This window comes from Loxodonta africana, chromosome 13 (assembly GCF_030014295.1).
Source record: "Loxodonta africana isolate mLoxAfr1 chromosome 13, mLoxAfr1.hap2, whole genome shotgun sequence".
In the NCBI taxonomy this organism is placed as follows: Eukaryota; Metazoa; Chordata; class Mammalia; order Proboscidea; family Elephantidae; genus Loxodonta; species Loxodonta africana.
Window position 1 is genome coordinate 67,541,094 of NC_087354.1, and position 26,477 is coordinate 67,567,570.

The 26,477-nt window shown below is 37.8% G+C and overlaps 1 protein-coding gene across 4 annotated transcripts in view; it reads right to left on the reverse strand.

The window, feature by feature from the left end:
• SLC10A7 (solute carrier family 10 member 7) overlaps nucleotides 1–26,477 on the reverse strand; it is a 300,023-nt gene that overhangs the window by 115,721 nt on the left and 157,825 nt on the right. Inside the window, exon 5 of one of the 4 annotated variants that reach the window (XM_023557145.2) lies at nucleotides 692–753. The exons of the other annotated variants lie outside the window; for them this stretch is intronic. The gene's annotated coding sequence lies outside the window, so the exon portion shown is untranslated. Of the gene's footprint in view, nucleotides 1–691; nucleotides 754–26,477 lie in introns of those variants that run through there. 4 annotated transcript variants of the gene reach the window in all.

The window sequence follows — 26,477 nt, forward strand, 5'->3', positions numbered from 1 at the left end:
ATGCCATTAGTGGGCCCCAAATGCTAACTCAGCAGAACTGAGCCTGAAAAATAAAAGAGGTTGGAATTCTGAAGAAAAAGAGTTAACCTACCAATTTAAACAAGATAAAAACAGTAAAAATAATTTGCAAAACAATTTTCTTCATGCATTTAATAAACACGCATCAGAATAAACAAAAATCACAGAAGCTGAAAGTAAAAAAAAAAAATCAATTAAAATAAAGTCACGGGGCATGGTAGGGAATTATTTCTGGCAGTTATTTGATATAATATGGTTAATACTTCTAGTCAGTCAAATTAACACAATTTTGCCACTGTAGACTTACAGTCACAAAATGCACACTCCCAAGAGGCTTGTTCAAAGAATCAGAATAATAAATTCCTTTTAGGCAGCTAAAAAAAAACTTGACCATACTCTTCTGAACACGAGTAATGAAGAAGAAATCATCCCTCAAAAAGTAATGAAATTAATTTGTTACACATTCTCATGTGGCCATCTTTTCCCTCCTTGATTTCCCCTTCAAAGTCCTTGGGTAGAAACCAGTCCATTAACCTCTCCATTTGTATCAACAGATATGCTTTTATTTCTTATGGGTCTGCCTATCCATATTAGGGTAGTCTGCCATGTTATTGATTGAAAAAAGCTCCAGCGAGGTGGTGTCAGCTTATACGCCTGAAGGGGGTCCCCTGAGCAGACTGGTACGGCACTTAAGGTCAAATCAAAACGGTCTCTTCGTGTTCCTATGTTAAAATTCTAGGGCACAAAGAGAAAAACATAGAATTTTAAGCACGTAAAACAAACGCCAGCATTCAACCTGTTTTTTTTCCCCCCACTTTTACTTTCCCCAACAGAGCTCAGAGGTACCTTTCATGGAAGAAAACTTGTTTTTTATAAACCATACTTTTTACTCTCTTCCTCTGTTGCCTCTCTTATTTACCTTTCCAAAATATTAATGTTACTCCAGAAAGAGAGAAAGTATAAGGCAAATAAACTCACTAAATCACTCCATGGCTAGAGAAAGAGGCTCTAGTAGCTACCCTCAGAGGTTAATCTGATATTTGCCTGAAGGTTTATGAGGTAATCTGTACACTTTGAAGAAGGAGAAAGAAAAGTTAACATATTTGCAACCATGTGTTCGGAAATGCCATAAAAATCCCCCAGATCTGCTTTATGGAACCTCTAAATTCATTCATCAAACACTTTCCAGAGCATATATTATATACGCAGTACTTTTTCTGGAACTAGGCTTTCAAAGATGAATATAATATGCTTCTTGCCCTAAGAGAATTCATGATTCGTTGTCTTACAATGTGATATATGTTATGACATGACATGAACATGTCAGAGGATAAAACAACAGGTCACGGCGTGAAGAACTTCGGCAGTCTGACTAACTGGGGCTTAAATCTGCCTTCCTCCACATACTAGGGGACTCCTGGAGAAAAAAGCACCACACTTTCTGAACTTCACATAAAACAAAGACAAAATGTTATTTACCTTACTGGGTGCCACTGGTAGATGGTTAATAAATGTAAGTTTACTTCCTTCCTTGTATACTAAGTCAAGAACAATTCATTTGGTCTAAAAGCAGTGAAGATGATGGGAGAAGGGGTCATAGAAAGGGTAGAGTTGAGTCTGGGGCTTGCAGAACAAGTAGGATTTCAGTAGAGAAGAGTGGAAAGTAAGGTATTCTCAGCAAAAGCAGCATCATGAGAAAAGAAATGAGCTATAAAAGGCATGTGGTCAAAAAAAAAAAAAGAGAACATGGTATGTTTAAAACCAGTAGAGCAGAGTGGCTGAATATGAACTACGGGATTAGCTTGCTTGAGCTTGGATTTTGGCTCTGATGCCTCCTAGGGGTCACTTGGGGTAATTACTTACCTACTTGGCACTTCAGTTTCTTAATGTATGTTGCCCACACAGTTGTTGTTAGGTGCCATCGAGTCACTTCCGACTCATAGTGACCCTATAGGTCAGAGTAGCACTGCCCCACAGGATTTCCAAGGAGCAGCTTAGTGGATTTGAACTGCTGACCCTTTGGTTAGCAGCCAAGCTCTTAACCACTATGCCACCAGGGCTCCTGCCCACATAGTAACAGTACCTAAATTATAGGGTGTATTGAGGATTGTCCTCTAGGGTCGCTATGAGTCGGAATCAACTTGAGGGCAGTGGGTGTGGGTGATTACATACATGGAATCCTGGTAGCACAGTGGTTAAGAGTTTAGGCTGCTAACCAAAAGGCTGGCAGTTTGAATCCACCAGCCGCTCCTTGGAAATCCTATGGGGCAGTTATACTCTGTCCTTTAGGGTCGTTATGAGTCGGAATTGACTCAACAGCAACAGGTTATTATTATTATTATTATATACATATCCATTTAATACAGTGCCTCACGTATTAAATGTTATTGCTATTATTATTAGAGCTATTATTCACCCATACCTATTACTATTAGAGAAGTCTAGACAGCTAGAAAAGGCTCAAAACCAAAAAACCAAAGCCACTGTCATCAAGTTGATTCTGACTCACAGTGACCCTATAGGACAGAGTAGAACAGCCCCATAGTTACAGCCTAAGAAACCCTATGGGGAAGTTCAAGCACAAGAAAAATGGAAAGAGTATAGGTTATCAAAGTGACATTTCTCATTCTGTCACTTGATTCCTGGGCATCTTCATAAGTAGCATTAATTTTGAGATAAACGTAATATTTTACCTCAAATGGGAAAATGTGTTACTTCTATCAGGTTACACTATACCTCTTCCCATTGCTAAAGATATTCTGGTCCAGTGGTTCACAAAGCTGCCTGTACATCAGAATGACCTGGGGATCTGTTGAAAAAACAGGAACTCTTGGGCCTAAACCTAGAGATTTGTACTCAGTAAATCTAAGGTGAAGCTGAGAAACCTACTCTACATTTTAAAAAAGTTTCCCAGGTGATTCTAGGAACCTTTGGAGACCTTTGTTCTAGTCTACTCACAAGCCAAGTTAATATGTTTTATTTTTACTTTTATTGTTCACTGAATAAAAATAACATCTAGCTTACATAACAGTTAAGATTCCTGAATACACGAGTCTCTCTCTTTTTAATCTTACAAAAAGATGCCTCTGGTTAACTTAAAGAAGGCATTGACAAAGAAGGCAAATTTTTTCTTAAAAATTAAAGAACTTCTGAAATATTTTGCAAGGAACAACAGAGAGGCAAGTTAACTTTTCCTAAAACATTAAGAAAGAAAATACCAATTTCTTGGACTGACTATCACAGCACTGCCAAAATAAGTTGTTTCACCATTATTTACTCAATTCTGAGTTACATACAGCAATATAAATTATGAAGCAAGAAATCCAAGTAATTCATCTAGGTTTCAACTTATTACTCAAAAGATCTAAGTGTTAATTTCCCAGGATGCACTTTTTTTGAGTAGGTCTGTTTTAAAGAATATCAATGAACCATACCAGAGAGTCCTATTTGCTTCATAAAATACTTGTTAACTTCATTAAAAATCACCTGTAGCTTCTTAGTGTATGCAAGGGTTTTTGATCATTATTTGACCAACAAGAACAATTTAAGCAAGAGGCTGATTAGAAATACAAATAAAGCATCCTTGAAGTTATAATATAAAATAATTTTATGTGGCTTATAAATAAATACAATGGCAGGGTAAGATATGAGGGTTGGCAAGGTAGGCAGAAGGCCCAGATGATAAAGCGTCACGTTAAGGTTAGACTTGATGGAGAGCAACTGAAGGTTTTAATAAAACTTACATTACAAAATGGAAAAATGTAATAGCTCTCAACCTTGAATACACATTAGAATTACCTGGAAGTTTAAAAAAAAAATCAGCGTCCACGTTCCCTATTATAGATTGAATTGTGTCCTCCAAAAATATGTGTTGTAAATCCTACTATACCTGTGGTTATAATCTCATTTAGGAATGGGTTTTCTTTGTTATGTTAATGAAGCACTATTAATGTAGGGTGTGTCTTAATCTCTTTTGAGACATAAAAGAGTAGATTAAGCAAGCAGCAAGTAAGCAGAGATAGGGGAAGAAAGATGCCATGCCATATGAAGATCACCAAGGAGCCAAGGAATAGAAGATGAAAAGAGACAAGGACCTTCCCCCAGAGAACAGCCTTATCCTAGAGCCAGTGCCCTAAATAAGGACTCCTAACCTAAACTGTGAAAAAAGAAATTTTTACTTGTTAAAGCCACCCACTTGTGGTATTTCTGTTATAGCAGCACTAGATAACCACGTTCCTAACTTAACTGGTCTGGAGTGAAGCACATCCACCAACAATTTTTTGTAAAACTACCTGTCTTAGTTATCTAAACCAAAACCAAATCAAGCCTGTTGCCACTGAATTGATTCCAACTCACAGCAATCCTGTAGGGCAGAGTAGAACTGCCCTATAGGGTTCCCAAGGAGCTGCTGGTAAATTCGAACTGCCGACCTTTTGGTTAGCAGCCTAACACTTAATCACTGCAACACCAGGGTTCCTGTCTTAGTTATCTAGTGCTGCTATAACAGAAATACCACAAGTGAATGGCTTTAACAAGAAATTAATCTTCTCACAGTTTAGGAGGCTAGAAGTCCAAGTTCAGGCTGCCTGCTCTAAGGGGAGGCTTTCTCTGTCAGCTTGGGAGGAATGTCCTTGTTTCTTCAGCTTCTGTTTCCTGGTTCCTTGGAGATCTCCATGTGGCTTGGCATCTATCTTCCCCCCATCTCTCCTTGCTAGTTTAATCTCTTTTATATCTCAAAAGTGACTTAAGACACACCCTACACTACCACTGTCTCATTAACATAACAAAGGAAATCCATTCCCAAATGGGATTACAGCCACAGGTATAGGCATCAGGATTTCCAACACATTTTGGGAGGACACAATTCAATCCATAACGCTACTCAAGTTATTTTAATATGCAGTCGGGGCTGAGACTCACTGCTCATGACTGGAAGTGAGGAGAATTGATAAATGGCCAAAACAGACGATGGCTGAGCGAGGGTCCTGGTGGTAAAAGATAGAGAAATGTGGATAAACTGCATAGCTATTTAGGTGATAAAATCATCATGATGTATTGATTGATTACCTATGGAAAGTAAGGCAATAAATGAAGAAAAATTACCACGAGGTTCCTCCTAGGAAAATGGAAAAACCGAGGGCCTATTCATTGGCCTTAGATCCTAACGGACTTGGATGTGGGTCTGGCTTATCCATTTCCTTTTATGAGGATTTGAGCGAATTATTCAATCTCTGAATCTTTTACAAAACGGAGATAACAACACTTCTCTCATAGAGATATTGTAGAAATTACATGAGATAACATATATGAAGCACTTAGCACAGTGCCTATCACTTAATAGGTGCTCAATAAATATTCTTCCCTTAATGTTGTAACTACTGCAGCTACAGCTACTATGAAAAGTCAGGTGTAGTCATATAAATTCCTAAAGAAACTGTGTTTTTTCAATATATTACATTATTTGAACAGAGTATTTAATAAATATCCCTTAAGATGATGATTTATATTTCTTCTCAGAAGATATAAGAAATTTAAAAGGGTATCCTGGATGTTGGAAAACTGTACTATCATTTTTAGAAACAGACATTAAGAGATCTTCTAATAAGTTTAAATTATTTTCAAAAAAAGCAGTAAGAATAAACAAAATGCAGAAGCTTGATAATAAAGACAGGAGCCAATTTTAGGAAAATCATTTTAGTTCCCATTTATAAGAACAGGGACTTTGAATACATGGTGTAATGCTCCTCCCACCTTAGGGCCTTTGCATTAGCTGTTCTCTTTGCCTGAAATGCTCTTCTCCGGAAATCCTCAGGACAAACTCCCTCACGCCCCTCATGTCTGTCCTCCTAAATGAGGCCAACCTGACCCGTTAAAAAAAAAAAAACCATTGCTGTCGAGTGGATTCCAATTCATAGCGACCCTATAAGACACAGCAGAACTGCCCCATAGGGTTTCCAAGGGGTGCCTGATGGATTTGAACTGTTGACCTTTTGGTTAGCAGCTGTGGCATTTAACCACTACATCACCAGGGTTTCCCCAACCTGACCACCCTCCTTAAACTTGCAACTTATACCCCACCCCCACCCAGGCACTTCCAATCCAATTTACCTTAACTCTTTTTTTTTTTTTTTTTTATTGTTTTTCTCTTAGCATTTATCTCCTTCTAACAAAGTATATAATTTTTTTAATTTTCCTTGTTTTTTATCATCCAGCTACTCCCAATAGAGTGTAAACTCCACGAGGGTAGAGATCTGTGTCTGTTTTATTAATCAAGTACATATAAAAGGAATGCCTGTTGAATAACAAAATGATTTAAAGACTGCAGACAAAAGGCAAAATTGGTAAGTTTATATACCAGCACACCCTCTCCTCACTTATCAGCATGGTTGAGTTCCAAACACCAGGTTATTAAGCAAAACCAGTATTATGTGAAAATGGGGGATGACCACATCAGATCAAAAATTGGAGGATGACCACATCACTACATAATTGCTGAATTACATCACTACATAACTGCCAAACCACTGGGAATCATGGCCCAGCCAAGTTGACACATAATCTTAGCCATCACAGCCAACGTTATTCTTGCCTCATACCTTGGCATTCATTACTGCCAGATGTATGTCATCATTAATGTGCAAAATAGTCAGAGAGTAGAGTTTTTATATTGTCATAAATGTGAAATGTTGGATAATGAGATAGTCAATAAGTGAGGAGAAGGTATATTATAAATAAAAGGAGTCTCGGTGGAGCGATGGTTAAGCACTTGGCTGCTAACTGAAAGGTTGGTAGTTTGAACCCACTAGCCACTCTGTGGGAGAAAAAAACCTAGCTATCTACTTCTGTAAAGATTACAGACTAGGAACTCTATGGGGCAGTTCTACTCTGCCCTATAAGATTGATACGAGTCGGAATCTACTTGATGGCGCAAAACAACAACAATTATAAATAAGCATGCTACTGATATAAGACCAGTTATCAAAACTGACTTTTTTTTTCAAAGATAGGTGAAGCAGTTGTTAAAATAAAAAATTCTTGTTCACTGGCACTAACCAGTGCTTTCTCTAAGAGCATCTACGCCAGTGTTAATGGAACTTGGGGACTATGAGTTTTGAGGAAAAAAGACTGTCTTTGGAAGCAACATTTTGGGAGGAAGGCAATAACTAGGAACGAGAACAAAGTTTTGCTTTTAAGTGGGTAAGGACATTTTCTTATGTCAAAGAAGGGTATAAATCCACTTCCTTATCAATAATTTATCAGGGTACGACCTGTCCAGCCATAGATAAGATCATAATAACATATACGGTTCAACAGTCATTAGTTCTCTCTTCCTCCCTCCATTTCTCTCCTTGTTTCAGAAAACATGGGAGAATGTTGATAATACTCTGGTCTTTAAAAAAAAAAGAAAATTCACAATCCAGCCATGATTTCCTAATCCATAGAAACTGTGACTGACATAGATAACCAATCTCTCTGATCAAAACCCAGCTGCCTTGCAGGGGTACAGTCAACCAAGATTACCAGGATAGCAACGTAGGTTAGAAAGACTTCATGAGTATTCAGAAAAGAATAAAATTACATTGTAATGCTATACCTACATTACAGAGAATGTGAAAGAAGGAAAGGTGTTTGAGTAATTCCATTCTGCGTGGATTTCATGACCTGACTGCTTTCTGGTCTAAAGATTTCTAGGAGGTAAGAGTAAAATAAATGTGATTAAGGCAACACTAGAGAATACAGATTAATATAGAGAAAATGCCAGACCAAACAAGCCTAAAGTCATTTAACAAAGCAGTGCTTGTTGATTGATTTATATTTGGTTTTATAATGGGACTGCACACAGAGTCCACTATGCCGAGCTTCGTGCACTTCACATCTCAGCCCCGTGCTCTGCAACTGAAAGCCCAATGGGAAGGCTGATGATAGAAGATCAGATAATCTGCAAAGCAGATAATCTGCCTCTCACAATTGAGTATTAGAACAGTCCAGTTGGCCACCTGAGCCCCCATAATATACCCTTTCCAGGCCCACAAACAGAGCCTTTAAGGCTATTGACCTGAGCCCAGAGGCATCATGGAGGCTCACAATTAAAAGGCTTTGACCCAACTTCTGACCTCAATGTCCGCTTCCTGGGGAGAGTGTCTGAACTGGCCTAACAGAATTGCAGACTTAGGAATGCTGTCCAAATTACTTGCATTCTACCTTCCAGCTCACAAAACCATTAGGATTCTATTTGCTTGAATATATGCTGGTCTAACAGCTCAAAACCGTTCATATCAGTCTGTGTTACAGAGGACTTTGTTGTTCTCAACAATTGCTTACCCCTTAGTCCTATCAAAAGTGACAATCCTTATTTTAATACATGTGATGAATGTATGTGCAGCTTCACGTCTATCCTTAATTGATGAATGCAACATTTCTGCTCGATGCAGATTTATCAGAAGCCTTAGTGATATCATCGGTATAGATGGGTCTTCGAGAAACAAAACCTCGGATCAAGTTAATGGTTACCTTAATATTGTAATTGCTGTTGCTGATAGAATAAATGTATACTCAAAACTAGGATAAAAAAACTAGGATAGCTAGTTTAAATATTTTATTTCATTTAATTACTTACGAAACTGCCTGAATAGGTGAGAAGATCAGAAAAGTGAGAAATAAGTCTCTCTAAATAGAGATAAAAACTCTAACACTGAGAGCTTCTCAGTTGGAAAAAAACTTTTTAATGGAGAATGTTTTTACTAGCAATTAAGTACTTTATTCTAAATTAATGTATTTCTTCCCACATTTTCTACTATCTCCAAAGAACATGAAGCATGGCAATAAGAGACAGTACTCTCTCAGTGAGTATTTCTAGACATTCCCACCACTGAGTACAGAATCAGATACATTATTCCTAGCTGAGGGATATAAAATTCCTAATAGCTTGAAGAATGGCCTCAGCTCTTGTCAAATTACACAGTTCAGAGGTCATTCAGTGATTCATGTTACAGAAATATCTGCTTGCCAAATCTAGAGATCTGCTAGTATCTCTGTGTATTGAGCATGTAGGGGTGTGTGTGTCTCTGTGTGTATATGTGCGTGTGTGCGTGCGTGCGTGTACATGTGAAAGAATACCATGAGCAAGTAAGAGAGAGCTAATCTCCTGTTTCGTAGAAAGCAGTCTGAGCAAAGTTTGATATCCACTGGGAAGAAAACTACCCAAAGGATAACTTTCAGACACAAGCATACAACAAGAAGTACTACTGGTCAAATAAAATTTTGTCTATAACCAGGTATACTGCACTAGTTATAATTTTTCCAGATCAATCTATAACCCTATCGAAGCAGAGAAAGAGAAGCAACAACAATAAGAAAACAAATCTTCTGAACATATGTGGATTTTCAGAAAAAGCACATAGGGTCTTTGAGTTAACCATGTACTTGCTAATCAAGTAATAACGTGATAAATTTTTTTTTTAATTATCATGTTAACTGTACTTGCCAATTAATGATTATGTAATTTCTCAGATAAGAGTTCTGTTCTACAAAAGTTAGTTGCCATCAGCAGGCAAACTGCTATATTTAGCTTATGTGTTGTTTTTTTCAAACCAGAGAGATCCTGCAAACATTTATTTTTAGTTTTAAAGCAATTCTATTTATAACATGTATTTAATTTAAATTCAACGAATACTTTTTAACCACCTCTTATGTATGGGGGGCCTGGTGGTGCAGTGGTTAAAGAACTCAGCAGCTAACCCAAAAGTCAGCAGTTCAAACCCACCAGCCACTCCTTGGAAACCCTATGGGGCAGTTCTACTCTGTCCTATAGGGTCACTCACTATGAGTCAGAATTGACTTGATGGCAATAGGTTTCGTTTTGGTATGTATGGGGCACTGAAGTAGGTGTTGCTAAAGGATACAACTATAGATTACACCACAAGTCAGAATATGGGAAATCTGTTGAGTCTTTTTGAAACTAATCCATTTGATTCTCATTTATTATTATGTCAGTACACATACATATATGCACTAGGTACCTTTACATTATTGTGTGATAGTTTTTTTTTTTTTCTTCTACTTTTTAACATCGCTAAGACTATTCAGGGAATAAAGTAATCACTAGACTCACAAAAATATGCAACTAGCTAGTACAATGTTTATCTTAATTGCTAAAATTACAAAAAGTCAGATAGAGTAAACAGAAATCTAAGCACTTATTAAATTTAAACAGTTTCAAAATCCCTTAAGAGTAAAGAAACGCTGGTCATCATTTTGCAGAACTTTCAGTTTATGCCAGATCATTCATTACAGTTTGAATTTTATTGGCAGGAGTTGTCTTAGTCACCTAGTGCTGCCATAACAGAAATACCACAAGTTGACAGCTTTAACAAAGAGAAATTTATTTCTTCACAGTAAAGTAGGCTAAAAGTCCAAATTTGGGGTGTTGGCTCCAGGGGAAGGCTTTCTTTCTCTGTTGGCCTTCTCATCAATCTTTCCCCAGACTAGGAGCTTCTCCGCACAGGGACCCCAGGTCCATAGGATGCGCTTTGCTCCTGGCACTGCTTTCTTGGTGGTATGAGGTCCCCCTGTCTTTCTGCTCCCTCCTCTTTTTTATCTCAAGAGACTTAATCTTGTAGATTAAGTCCAGCCTCACTAACACAACTGCAGCCCACCCTCCCTCATTAATATCACAGAGGCAGGATTTACAACATATAGGAAAATCACACAATACCAGGAATCATGGCCCAGCCAACTTGATACCCACATTTTTGGGGGGACATAATTCGATCCATGACAGGGATGGATCAAAGTTTTGGAGGTTCCTTTTCAAGAAAAGAATACAAAACTTGGTCCAGGGCATTAGAAGGGGTTGGTGAAGTGAGGGGCCCTACACTTAAGCTCCAATAGCTTCTGGGTAAATTTGCCTCTGGTTATCAGCCACTGGTAACAAATTTTCATTAATGACATGATGTAAAACAGAGCAACAAGTATCTGAAAACTTATGTTGGGACGGAAACATATTTCTCTGAAATTTAATTATACGAGCTGTGTGGACTTCTGTGAAATCGAGCTACTAAGGAACCCCCCAGGAACCTACTCTAACATTGCCAAGCAGAGCATCAGGAGGAGGCTCAAGGTTAATCACTCATTTCCCCTTTCAATCTGTCTCAATTACTGTTATGGGATGCTTCAATTAGTCATTCTCATTCTCTCCAGGGATAAGGAGAGATTGCAGATAACTCATCCCAAACAGACTTCACCATTTGAAGCCAAAGAAAAATCTTCACTGGAGACAAGCAGGACTTGCTATCATCTACTCTGTACTCTGTCAATGCCACTCCTTCATCATCAGACAAAGAGAAGCCATCAGTCTTCAGGGATGCAAGGCCTCCTCTTCCCTTCCCCCAAAGGAGCAAGTTCTGTTTCCACCACACACTCAGCCCAAGACAGCCCTAGGCAATTCTTAAAACTACTCTTGGAAGGTCCTTTCCAGAAGCTAGCCTCTGAGACAGACAGCCACATCATCAATCACCCAGACAGCGTTTATACCTTTTTCTATGCCTGCTCTCTACTTGCCATAAGAAGACCGCTTAGCTCTAGAGTTTAAAATCCACAAAAGGAGACATTTCAACGAATCTTTAAGAAGCACTGGTGGTATCAATAGTTTACAGAGGACTATACAGAAACTAATGATTACATTTCTAAATCTAGAAAGAATAATGCCTACCCTCATTAAAAAAGGCATTTGATGTCTCCATATTCACGAGGTAAGAAATTCTAAGCCAACAAAGAGCTTTGTTGCAAAGGTTGTGTCTTTGTCTTTGCAAAAACTCTAAGTAGACTGCATTTTGTTATCATGACATGGGATTACACGCATCTTGCAATTACAGCAATAGTACAAAATAATATCTATGAATAGATAATGATTTCTAGTACAATAACATTTTTGGTAATTTTGTTTATTCTTCCTTAGAAGGACTAAACCTGCTCAAGGACTACGTAAAGTGGTCTATTTCTGATCGCCATTCCTTCCTTTGTGCCATCACTGTATCCACCCCATCACAGCACTGACATCATGCTGAAATTATCTGTTCTCGCGACATTTTCACCCATTTGATTACAAACTGCTGGGGGCTTGTGCAGGGATAGGGGAGGCTGGGGCTATTTCCATTTTTTGTATCCTTAGTGATGAGAGCTGACACATAGTTGACATTCATGAAGTGGACTGACTAAAGGGGAGTCATGGGATGGATATTAAATGGTGAGATCTGTATATTTTAAAAACTGACTCTGAATTATGTTCTTCAAAGTAAATGTGAATGGCAATGACCCCAATATTTTAGAAGTAAACAAGGGATTAAAAGAAAAAAAATCCTGTTGCCGTCAAGTCAACTTCAACTCATCAACTCATAGTGACCCTATAGGACAGAGTAGGATTTCCAAGTAGTGGCTAGTAGAATTGAACTGCTTACCTTTTGGTTAGCAGCCAACCTCTTAACCACTGCGCCACCAGGGCTACAAACAAGTCAGTATGAAAACCAAATAATGAAGCTACTTTATAAAGATCTGATACAGAGATACTCTCAGTAGAACTGAGCAGTCCTGTGTACAACGCAATTTTTAATGCAGTAATGTCTCCTTCCAGAAAAAACTTTAAAAACTCAGAGATCAAAAATATTCCAGATGTGTTTAAAATGATATAATTTATTTCAAATTTCTTATAAGATTGCCACCTTACAGATAGATAGATAGATGTTAGATAGATAGAGATACCCTGACATTCTTCTTCATAACATTTGTATTTTTGCACATAAAAAAAAAAAAAAAATCCCTCATCTCTACTCTGTCTTGGTTTATGAAACTCTTCTATCTCAAAACAGAATTATAAAGAGATAAATGGTAACTTTGGTGAAGGGTAATACAGTACACAATACTGGAGAAGTCAGCACAACTTGACCAAGGCAAGGCCATGTAAGCTCCATAGACACATCCAAACTCCCTCAGGGACCAAAATACGGGGTTGAGGGCTGCGGGGACCATGGTCTCAGGGAACATCTAGCTCAACTGGCATAGCATAGTTTATAAAGCAAATGTTCTACATCCTATTTTGGTGAGTAGGATCTGGGACCTTAAGAGCCTGTGAGTGGCCATTTAAGATACTTCACTGGTTCCCACCCCATCTGGAGTGAGGGAGAATGAAGAAAACCAAAGACACAAGGGAAAGATTAGTCCAAAGGACTAATGGACCACAACTACCACGGCCTCCACCAAACTGAGTCCAGTACAATTACATGGTGCCTGGCTACTACTGCCAATTGCTCTGACAGGGGTCATAATAGAGGGTCCTGGACAGAGCTGGAGAAAAATGTAGAATAAAATTCTAACTCACACAAACACACACACAAAAATAGACTTACTGGTCTGACAGAGACTGGCGAAACCCCAAGAGTTGGCCCCTGAAAACCCTTTTAACTTAGTACTGAAGTCACTCCTGAGGTTTGCCCTTCAGCCAAAGATTAGACAGGCCCATAAAACAAAAGGAGACTAAATGGGCGCACCAGCCCAGGGCAAGGACGAGAATGAAGGAGGGGACAGGAAAACTGGTAACGGGGAACCTAAGGTCGAAAAGGGGAGAGTGTTGACATTCCGTGGGGTTGGCAACCAATGTCACAAAACAATGGTGTAATGTTTAATGAGAAACTAATTTGCCTTGTGAGCCTTCATCTAAAGTACAATAAAAAAATAATAAAATAAAATAACAGAATTATACCAGTACTAGGGCTGTGACAGGGGTTAGATCTAATCAATATTGGTGAAACTTGCAGGTTTAACCTCCTCTTGGTACCGCCTCCCCCTGGACAGCTCCCACATTTTCTTTTTGCACACAGCGCTCTGGAACAATTGAGTGTTTGATGTGTCTCCTTCTCTTTGTGTTTGACTCCCATCACACAGTATAAATAAGTATTTTTATTGTTTCAGTGACTATTTCAGACTATGCTTATAAATATGAATTCAGAAGAGGGTGAGAAACAACTAGACTACATCAATTGGCTCAAAGTGATTCTAGGAGACTGTTTCTATAATAATAACTGTAAATACTTGCATAATGATTATTTTGAAGCAGATAATGCTCCAAGGGCTTTGCATATAAAAACTCATTTAATCCTCACAACTCCCTAGAACAGCGGACTGGAAGTCAAGGAGACCAAATTTCAATCCAAATGCTGATACTGATTAACTGTGTAACTTGGGGGAAGTCACTTCAAATACTCTGAGGTCTGACATTATAGGGTGCCCACTCAGAATAGGGCATCAGAAGAGGCATCTGATATAGGCACAAGGATGCTAGAATGAAGTTACGCTCCTGCTCTCAAACAACGTCAATGATTGAGGACCACCAAAGATTTCATATGATACTCAAAACTATTTGGTAGATTAACACAGAACACAAAATAAAATTTGGTAAACAAAAAGAATTAAAAAAAATTTTTTTAAACAAGGACTCTAGGGGTTATAAAGGGAAAGATTGATAAATTTAATAACGCAACACTTAAAAAATTTTTTTATCACCAAAAAGACTGGAAAAATATTTGATACAGATGTAGTATACACAGGTTATTAGTCTATGAATAGCTTATAAAATTCAATTTAAATGTTTAACAGGAAAATAGGTGAAAAAACATGAACATGTTTCTTTGTATCTTTGGTGCCTAGCCCAGTTCCTGAGAGGATGAGATGGTCAGGAAACCAATGATGAATTGAACTGAATACATAAACTATGTGATTTTACTGTTAGTCTCTTTTATTATTTTTTGAAAGTACATAGCTTTATATAGTGATTTGCATGATAATAAAAAGTTAATTTTATAGTTACATCACAATGTTATATTAAAAAATATAACATTACACATTGGCACACAAAAGCCAATGAACATTTGAGAAGCTGCTCAACCTCATGTGTAGTAAGTAATTGATGATAAACAACTTAAGTAAAGCCATAATAGATAATAGATAAATGCACATCTAAACAAGATAATACACCTACTCCTCACACATCGACTATCTCATTATTTAACATTTCACATTTACAATAATAGTAAAAAATCTACTACCTGACTATTCTGCGCATTAACAACATACATACGGCAGTAACAAATGCCCAGGTGCAAGGTGAGAGTAACGCTGGCTGTGATGGTTAAGATTATGTGTCAACTTGGCAGGGCCATGGTTGCCAGTGGTTTGGCAGTTATGTAATAAGGTAATTTGGCAGTTATATGATGATGTAATTTGGCAGTTATGTAATGAGGTGGAAACCCTGGTGGCGTAGTGATTAAGAGCTACGGCTGCTAACCAAAAGGTTGGCAGTTGAAATCCACCAGGCGCTCCTTAGAAACTCTATGGGGCAGTTCTACTCTGTCCTATAGGGTCACTATTAGTCAGAATAAACTCGACGGCAGTGGGTTTGGTTTGGTTTTTGGATAATGAGGTAGTCATCCTCCATTCTGTGATCTGATGTGTTCATCTTCCATTTTTGCATAACACCAGTTTTCACATAATGACCTGGTTTTTGGAATCTAACCATGTCTGTAAGTGAGGAGTGGGTGTATTTTTCTCTTATAAATTTATAAGTTGGTAATACCCACTGTCGGTGAGGGTGTTAGGAAACCAGTATTCTTACACACTGTTGGAAGCAGGGTAAAACAGGTGAGCCTTTTTGGAGGGAAATTATTTATTACAAAAATAAAAATATAAGTACTTTTTGGTCCAGTAATTCTACTTCTAGGAACCCATGCTATTAATATGCTCAAAAAGGAAAAAAAAAAAAAGCACCTAGAGAAATGCACATTAATGTTCATGACCAGTTGTTTGCTATAAATAGTAAAAAACTGAAAACAACCATATATGTTCATTCATAGAAAAAACTAGTTAAATCCATTAAGATATAACGTGTCAATGGTCTATTATGCAGACGTTAAATGGTATGAAAGAAGATATTATTGAGTAAAAAAAGCAAGGCACAGAACTTTTATATGCTTTGTTACCATTTGTGTAAAATTTTAAAAGCATGCACATATACATTATACTGGTATTTTCATAAATATTTTTCTGGAAGAAAACATGAGAAACTTTTACAGTAGTTACCCATGAGCAGAGGTTGGGGAAGGGATACTTTTTTTTTTTTTTTTACATTCTATAGTGTTTTATTTTTTATGTGCCTATATTATGTATTTATTTTTTAAAATCTTAGAGCATTTATATAAAACAAGTCTTTAAATTATGGGTCTATCTTCAATTTATAAGCTACAACTACACTTAAGAAGAGAAAACATGCCTTCAGAAGGTTCAACAATCAGTGTGGCAAACAACCCAATTAACATTTCTTCCTTTTTATAGTAATGTCTTCCAGTTTTCAGCAATTTTTCTTTGAAACAAACAAAGAACACCTTGAGTTTGTCCTGAGATGGCTTTTCTCTCTCCTCTGTTCTCAGCAACCTCATTACCCCGTTATCTCCGAGTCTGTTGCAGTCCAGTTGATCCCAGCTCATGGTGACCCAGGGTGCATCAGGATAGAGCTGTGCTCCAGTTCTACTTTGATTTTTGGGAAGTAGATTACTAGGCCTTTCTCCTGAGGCACCCCTGGGTACACTCAAACTTCCAGCCTTTCAGTGAGCAGCCAATTGGTCATTCTTATATTCTTCTGTGGCATTTCCTGACCATATGTTTTGTCCATTTTTTAACTAGTGCTTTAGTCCATTATTCACTGACTTATAGGACTTCCCTATATATTTGACTTTTCCCCTCAGCTTTTTTTTTTTTTAAATATCAAACCTACAGAAATTTGCTAAGAATAGTATAATCAACAACTATATACTCTTCACCTATATATTGTTAACATTTTGCCACCTCTCAATCTACCCAGCTCTGTTATTTGCAGAAATCGTGACACTTTGTGCCTAAATACTTCAGCATGCATTCTATGCCTGTTAATACCTTCTGCCAGCTGGGTCCTTTCATATATCTGTTCTCCGGCCCAATGAACTCCCGCCACTTTCTGTATCATGCATTAATTCTATATGTCCCACATCCCCTAATAGTCCATGAGCCCTTAGAGACAGGACATGTATGTGATAGCAATTTGTATCTTTCATAGAGTTTAGCATAGCTCCTTGCAGACAGATAGGAGACACTCGATAAACACCTGCAAAATCAACCAGTGAAGGAATAGGTGTGTGTTTGTGAGAGAATGCTAGATTCTATATCTGACACTTTTGGCAATTTTCTATGTGATTTTGTACAAAGAACTTAACTTCAGTAGTGATGATAAAACCAAAAAAAAAAAAAAAAACCCTTGACATCGCATCAATTCTGACTTATAGTGACCCTATAACTTGGAGTAGAACTGCCCCATAAGATTTCAAAGGAGTGGCTGGTGGATTTGAGCTGCTGACTTTTTGGAGCTGCAAAGCTCTTAACCACTGCACCACCAGGGCTCCAGCAGTGATGACACCAAAAAAAAAAAAAAAACAAAAAACTAAACTCGTTGCTGTCGAGTCGATTCTGACTCATAGTGACAGCGTAGAACTGTCCCATAGAGTTTCCAAGGAGCGTCTGGTGGACTCAAACTGCCTATCTTTTGGTTAGCAGCCATAGCACTAGTGATAATAGTGATGACAAGATGAGAGCTCTTTCTTATTCGAGACTGAGCACCTCACATATACTGTGCTTTTAGCCCTCATAACAGCCTTATGAGGTGGGCATTATCACCATGTTACGAGAGAATCCTGAGTTGTAAAGAGGTGTCCAAGGCCACAGAGTGGGTACTGGCCTTTGATTTTTGTCTTGTTCATCTTGTATTGCTTGATTGATCGGTAGTAAGGTTCAATGTTGTTCTTGTCATTGTGGGCTCTCAAGTTGATTCCAACTCATAATAACCCTATATGACAGAGCAGAACTGCCCCATTGGGTTTTCTAACTGTAATCCTTATGGGAGCGAGTTGCCAGGTCTCTTCTGCAAAGCTGCTGATGGGTTTGAACTGTTGACCTTTTGGTTAGCAGCCAAACACTTAACTATTTATTGCACCACCAAGGCTCCTATAGGTGTTCAATAAGTATTTGCAAACTGACTTGCTTAAAATTGGGTGTGTGTGTCTGCTCAGGCATATGTAAATTCAATGGTTAGTGCTGCTTAACAACAACAACAAAAAAACAGCCAACCAAAGGAAAAAAACAAACAAAAAACTCAGACTTGATAGATAACTAAAGAAACGCTGATACTTCCTGTTAAGACACAAAAAGTGACATAATGATCTTTGGGACTTTATAATAGATTTATTTGGCTTTTAACTTTTTGATTTATCACGAACAGCAGCATACTTACAGAGGCACATGCTTGAAACATTATGCAAAATTAAGAAGCTTTTTCTTTGGGGGGTTCTGGTGATGAGCTAGGTAATTTCAGTTCTGCCTTTATAATTGGAAATTCCATCAAAATCCCTGAGATGGGAGTCTGTGACTTCTCTATTAAACATTTTATATTACCTCAGAAAAAGCACAGGCCAAGAGACCAGTGTCGGGACCCTTCGTTATCAAACAGGAGATCTGACTCCCAGCTCTCACAGGTCCGGCAGTCAGTGGGCCAAGTGCAATCTTTCTGGCTGAGCAGGGCTGTGGAATTGGAAATAACTAGGCTGTTGTTTCAGTGCTACTAAAGTTTGACACCGAAGTAACTGATGGGCTTTGCCCTTAAAATGAAAAGAAAAAAAAATGTTAATGCATAGAAAAATTTTAATCAAATTTCCTGTTTGCCTGGATCATATAGATGTTCTCCCAAACCACTGCTGTGTGTTTTAAATTTGAACATACACTTTTAATGAAATGTATTAACTCTTAAAAGTACTAAGTAGTGCCAAGATAAGTGCAAATCAAAACCTCCAGAGAGAACTTCAATCTCCTTGGTCTAGCCTCTGCGTTATTATGGGGAAGGTCTAATAGAATGGGACAGAGGGGGGAGGGGACTGATGTATGGATAAGAACTCCCAACTTGTAATTACAAATCACTTAACCTGCCTCTATGATCCTTACAGTCCTCAGCTGTAAAATGCAGACAACCATCTCCTCTACTGGCTGTTTTTAGGGTTAGTGAGATAATGGATGTGGAAACACTTAGCACAGTTACCTATCTTAATACAGCAGAACCTGAGAAAGCTGGAACTTGTGTAAGGCAGAAACTTGTCAGAGCAGGAAAACTCAAGTATTTTCTACTAAAACAAGCAGTGCAAGAGTGGTAGGACTGTACCCTGTCAGAGACAGAGAACACAAGGCAGTCCTATTGGGTTCCAGCTCTCACAGGTTTCACTGTAGATGTTTGATAAATGTAACCTTCAAGGACCCTCAGAACATATATTTTAGGGGTTATGGTGATGATAAAGTTCTGCTGGTACAACGGTTAAGTGTTCAAGTGCTAATCAAAAGGTTGGCTATTCGAGCTCACCCACGGGCTCCGTGGGAGAAGGACTTGGTGATTTGCTTCCTGAAAGTTTACAGTCAAGAAAATGTTACAAGGCTGTTCTACTCTGTCACAATGGGTCTCTATGAGTCAAAATCAACTCAATGGCACCCAACAACAACATGATAATCATAAAGGATAACAATTTTTTACATCACTAAACTGCATGTATGAGTTTTAACTTTTTAATAATAAACTTTGTTGAAGAATCCTAGATCCTTCTATTTGATGAACTATTCTTATTCATATTTTACATCTTGTACAGAACAAATAATCAATAAACGTGTGTTCATTAAACAAATAAATGAATACATTACTGAAAATGGGCTCTTTGGTTGTAAACATAATCTGTTCACAAGAAACTATACTAAAACTGACAAAAGCCAATGATAATATTTTATGGTTTCAATTACTGATTGCAATATTATTAAAGCTAATCCCAGCCCCCCCCCCAAAAAAAAAGCTAATAGTTATTTAAAAACCCACTGCCCTTGGGTTGATTCCGGCTCATAGCGACCCTATTATAGGACAGAGTAGAACTGCTCCCTGGAGTTTCCAAGGGGTGCCTGGTGGATTTGAACTTCCGACCTTTTGGTTAGCAGCCATAGCTCTTAATCACTATGCCACCAGGGTTTCTATGGCTGCTAACCAAAAGGTTGGCAGTTCGAATCCACCAGGCGCTCCTTGGAAACCCTATGGGGCAGTTCTACTCTATCCTATAGGGTTGCTATGAGTCAGAATTGACTTGATGGCAACGGGTAACGGGTTAAGAGTTATTTAGGGCTTAAAACATGCTAGGCATTGGGGAGGGGTGGGCAAGAACACAAATCAGAATGCCAGAACCGGAAAGGTTCTGAGCAGGAAGTGCTACGAAAACATGAGTCATTTCCCCTTTCCTACTTTACCAGCTATATTACTTGTAAATTACCCAAATGCTTTAAATGTACTGCATTTAAACTTGACTGCATTTTTAGCATTGCAAGTAGCTTTTGCTCTCAATTCTAACTTCAGATTTAACAGACATACAGAGAGAAAATTCAAAAGGAAAAAGGAAATAATGACTGTAAAGGTGGGGAATTTAAAATCAAGAGGGTTTTCAGGACAAACTAATACTTACTGAAACTTGAAAGGAAAAACAGATAAACTTTGATCTGTTTTCATTAAGGAGAAAGACATACCGAAGCTAGAAGGCCATTATTCTGCTAGTTAAATATTGATGTGTTATGTAACTGAAATCACTAATTGTTTATGAAAAGAAGACAAATACATAATACGTCATCTTGATTTATAAAGAAAAGTTATGCTTTGCTCAAAAAAGGACATTTAGACCATATAAAAGGAGCCCTGATAATGCAACGATTAAGCTCTCGGCTGTTAACTGAAAGGGAGTTTTGAACCTACCTGCAGTCCCATGGGAGAAAAGACTTGGCAATCTGCTCCTGTAAAGATTATAACCTAGAAACCCTAAAGGGCAGTTCTGCTCTGTCACATGGGGTCACTACGAGTCAAAATCAACTTGATGGCACCAAACCCATGCCCTTAATTCAACACTTAGCAATCATCTGTAATTTTTTTTTTTATAATCCTCATATAATATCAGAGCTTTTAAATATCGGCCCCCCAAATTGGAACACTGCAAATGTGTTAAGAGGAAAACAATGTCAGGTATCCATTTGTGGCTGCAAATCAATGGCTCTAAAAAGAACAGCCTGGGCTATGGGTAATTCTTGTTACCAAAATGAAAAACAGTCTGTGTGATGGTCACCAAAAAAAAAAAAAAAAAAGTGTAAAGTTAAAACACTGCTAAAAGCAAAGAGCATTCACGAACTCTTCGACCTAATTTGACTTGAGAGATAAAGTGTACCTTAGTCTCTCAGTTTATGGTCTACTCAATCATTTGGGGCAAAAGTCTGTGGAGCTGGATTTCATTGAGTAGCTGCTCAATTGTTAGGGGCTGAGTTGTACAAAAGGCAGATGAAGTCTTCTCTTCTGAAAGTCAATACATCTTCTCTCAGGTCCCCAAACAACCCTAACTCTAATCAGTAACTGTCATTAAAAGCTCTCATTATGTGAAGTAAGTGTAATTACAGCATCTTGCCCTCACAGGGTGTACTGCACCGAGAAGGCTGGAAGGTTCATCAATTAGTACCAATTCACTCTCCCTTCATCTACTGTGCAATTTGCTGTGAGAGAGAAAAATCATATTTATACATATTAAGGGAAAAGCCCACCAACTCCTACAAAATTAGCCTAAACAGTAACTGCAGTTATTTGAGGGACTCCTCATTTCATTATGAGTCTCAGAAATAAAAGAGACGAAGTTTGCCATCAATAATACTGAGCATATCTGCTGAATCCCACAGATTCCAAGACATTAATAATTCAAAATCTTCTGGGAATTTTGTCATGGCGGGGATACAACTTGTCTGCAAAAAGAGCTCGGGGATACTCAGTATGATCTATTCTTGTATATACACACAACTGCTGTATTCATCATGACAGAGAAGAAAACGGGATTGTCTTGTATCTCTACAATTTCTGAAATTTTTGAATCTATATTATTAAAGTCATTATGTATAATATAATACACTCCCATTCTCATATGAAGAGTAATAATCATGATATACCATTATACCTTATAGATTTAAGGGACTGGAAAATATATTTTCTTTCCTTATCTCTTTACACATATATTAAGATTGAATGGTCCCACTCAGAAAATAGGACAGAAAAACATGTTGGGCTCTTTCTCTATTGGTTGAGACCATATATATACACACACACACATATATATACATATATACAGTCCCTGTCAACAGTCAGTGACATAGTATATCACCAATTTCTAGTCTTCTATAACCAGATTTACTGAAAACCTAGAAATTGGTGATACTATGCTACTTGACTGTTGACCCAGGGACTGTCACCTAAGAGTTGACACTAGCAAAAATATCTAGCAATACTTTCCCCAAAAAGGTTCCTTTAGAGACTAGCCAGACCTTCAGTTCTTAATGAAGGGTTTTGAATCATTCTTGATAATGAAGATAGAACTGTCCTAAAATTTCAATCTAATGATGCCGTTCCCCTGTAGGATTTTTTCCTAGTGCTCTTATAATAAATGTGGCATGACTCAAAATGAGAAGAAACAGCTGCAAACATCCATTAATAATCAGAACCTGGAATGTACAAAGAATTAATCTAGAAAAACTAGAAATCATCAAAACTGAAATGGAAAGCATAAACATCAATATCCCAAGCATTAGTGAGCTGAAATGGACTGGTATTGGCCATTTTGAATCAGACAATCATACAGTCTACTATGCTGGGAATGACAAATTGAAGAGGAATGGCATTCCATTCATCATCAAAGAGAACATTTCAGGATCTGTCCAGAAGTACAACACTGTCAGTGATAGGATAATATCCATAAGCCTATAAGGAAGGCCAGTTAATACAACTATTATTCAAATTTATGCACCAAGCACTAAGGCCAAAGATGAAGAAATTGAAGATTTTTACCAACTTTTGCTATCTGAAATTGATCAAACATGCAATCAAGACGCATTGACATTTACTGGTGATTGCAATATGAAAGTTGGAAACAAAAAAGGAGGATTGGTAGTTGGAAAATATGGCCTTGGTGATAGAAATAACATCAGAGATTGCAAGTTAGACTTCTGCAAGAAAATGACTTCTTCATTGCCAATACCCTTTTTCAACAACATAAACAGCAGCCATACATGTGGACCTCACCAGATGGAATACACAGAAATCAAATCAACTACTTCTGTAAAACGAGATGATGGGAAAGCTCAATATCATCAGGCAGAACAAGGCCAGGAACAATTGTGGAACAGACCATCAACTGCTCATATCCAAGTTCAAGCTGAGGCTGATTTAGAGACCATCTCAAGAATAGATTTGGCACATTGAATCCTAATGATCGAAGACCAGACGAGTTGTAGAATGACACCAAGGACATCATACAAGAAGAAAGCAAAAGGTCATTAAAAAGACAGGAAAGAAAGAAAACACCAAAATGGATGTCAGAAGAGATTCTGAAACTTGCTCTTGAACGTCGAATAGCTAAAGTGAATGGAAGAAACGATGAAGTAAAAGCACTGAACCGAAGATTTCAAAGGGCAGCTCGAAAAGACAAAGTAAAATAATATAATGACATGTTCAAGGACCTGGAGTTAGAAAACCGAAAAGGAAGAACATGCTCAGCATTTCTCAAGCTGAAAGAACTGAAGAAAAAATTTAAGCCTCAAGTTTCAATATCGGAGAATTCTATTGGCAAAATATTGAATGATGCAGGAAGCATCAAAAGAAGATGGAAGGAATACACAGAATCACTGTACTGAAAAGAATTGGTCAACTTTCAACCATTTCAGGAGGTAGTATATGATCAAGAACTGATGGTACTGAAGGAAGAAGGGAATACCAAAAGACAAGGCTCCAGGAATTGATGGAATACTAATTGAGATGTTTCAACAAAGGGATGCAGCATTGGAAGTGCTCACTCATCTATGCCAAGAAATTTGGAAGACAGCTACCTGACCAAGCGACTGGAAGAGATCTGTATTTGTACCCATTCCAAAGAACAGTGATCCAACAGAATGCGGAAATTATTGAAAAACATCATTAATATCACATACAAGTAAAATTTTGTTAAAGAGCATCCAAAAGTGGTTGCAGCAGTACATCGACAAAGAACTGCCAGACATTCAAGCTGGATTCTGAAGAGGATGTGGAACAAGGGACATCATTGCTGATGCCAAATAGATCTTGACTAAAAGCAGAGAACACTAGAAAATGTTCACCTATATTTTATTGACTAGGCTCTAACAGTCGACTGTGTAAATCATGAAAAATTATGGATAACATTTCAAAAAGTGGGAATTCCAGAACACTTAATTGTACTCATGTGGAACATGTATATAGACCAGGAGGCAGTTGTTTGAACCAAACAAGAGGATACTGCGTGGTTTAAAGTCAAGAAAGGTGTGCGTCAGGGTTGTATCCTTTCACTATACCTATTCAATCTGTATGCTGAGCAAACCATCCAAGAAGCCGGACTCTGTGAAGAAGAATGGGGCATAAGGATTGGAAGAACACTCATTAACAACCTGCATTATGCAGATGACACAACATTGCTTGCTGAAAGTGAACAGGACTTGAAGTACTTACTGATGAAGATCAAAGGCTACAGCCTTCATTATGTTATACCTCAACATAAAGAAAACAAAAATCCTCACAACTGGAACAATAAGCAACATCAGGATAAACAGAAAATACTGAAGCTGTAAAGGAGTTCATTTTACTTGGATTCACAATTAATGCCCATGGAAGCAGCAGTCAATAAATCAAATGACGTACTACACTGGGCAAAGCTGCTGCAAAATATATCTTTAAAGTGTTGAAAAGCAAAGATGTCACTTTGAGGAGTAAGGTATGCCTGACCCAAGCCATGGTGTTTTCAATCGCCTCATATGCATGTGAAAGCTGGACAATGAGTAAGGAAGACAAAAGAATTGATGCCTTTGAATTGTGGTGTTGGCAAAGGATACGGAATATACCATGAACTACCAGAAGAATGAACAAGTCTGTCTTGGAAGAAGTACAGCCAGAATGCTCCTTAGAAGTGAGGATGGCAAGACTTCATCTCACATACTTTGGACATGTTATCTGGAGGGATCAGTCCCTGGAGAAGGACATCATGCTTGGTAGACAGACAAAACAGAGGAAGAACCTCACAAGATGGGTTGACACGGTAGCTGCAACAATGGGCTCAAGCATACCAATTGTGAGGATGGTGCAGGACCAGGAAGTGTTTTGTTCTGTTGTACACCGGGTCACTATGAGTTGGAAATGACTTGATGACACCTAACAACAACAATTCTTTGCTAATAACTATCATATAATTAGTTGCTTATCGTTTGCTTTGAATTCTAGAACATAACATTCATAAACAAAGTGTCTACTCTGTTCACTTTGTATAGACACTGTGCTGGTGCTGGAGACACATAGGTGAACAAATATTTTTTGCTGAAGGACAAGTGCATGACACATTGAGTAGTTTGTAATGCACACACACAAGAAAAGGGTAACTTAAAGAGTTCAATATAAACTACTACCTATCTAATTCAAGTGCTGAATTTGGAAAGCTGTAATGGACACAAATTATAGAATCTGAATGTTTTTAGGGAAGGCAATGCTGTATGCACGTCTAACTCTATATTGGCATCACCAGTGACAGCAATTACTCTCGACACTTTTGAAAATTCACCACTCTATAGCTTTCTGAGTAGGCTTGATAGCTACGGACTGTAATTTCAAAGTACAAACACATTTGAAATCCCTTTGAAAAGTTACATATAATTAAGGTAAAATTGTTTCAAAGGCCCATAGATGATCTACCTCAATGAATACAGCTGTACCTTAAGGCATCTAAACGAAGTCCATATTTTTCTGAATTATTTCAGGAAATGTACTCAGAATGATTGCAAATTTTTTGAACCTAATTTAAGAGGCCAATTCCACTGATTCTGGGGACTGATCTAGGCCAATCCTATATTCCAAATCCTTGTAATCCATGGTTATAACATGAATGAAAACCTGGCTTAAGTCTTTATTTCAACATTCTACCTCATTAAATCTTTTATCTAGCGATGTTTCAACCAAAGAACAAAATAAATAAGTCTTGTTTCATATTCATTTTTTAAGGGAGTAGCTAATAAGTATTGTAATAGCCAAAGTCGTGAGGCAGTTTGCATGAAGAATTTTTCAAGGAAAACAAATAAGATGCTTTAAATCACAAATTATATAGGGCAGTTATACTAGATCAGCATTCATGTGAGGATGCCAAGACTTTGTCTTTAGGAAAATACTGATTCAGAGAGCCCACAGAACCCAAGCATGTATACATGTAATAAATATGAACCACATGAACAAATCAAATACAGAAGAC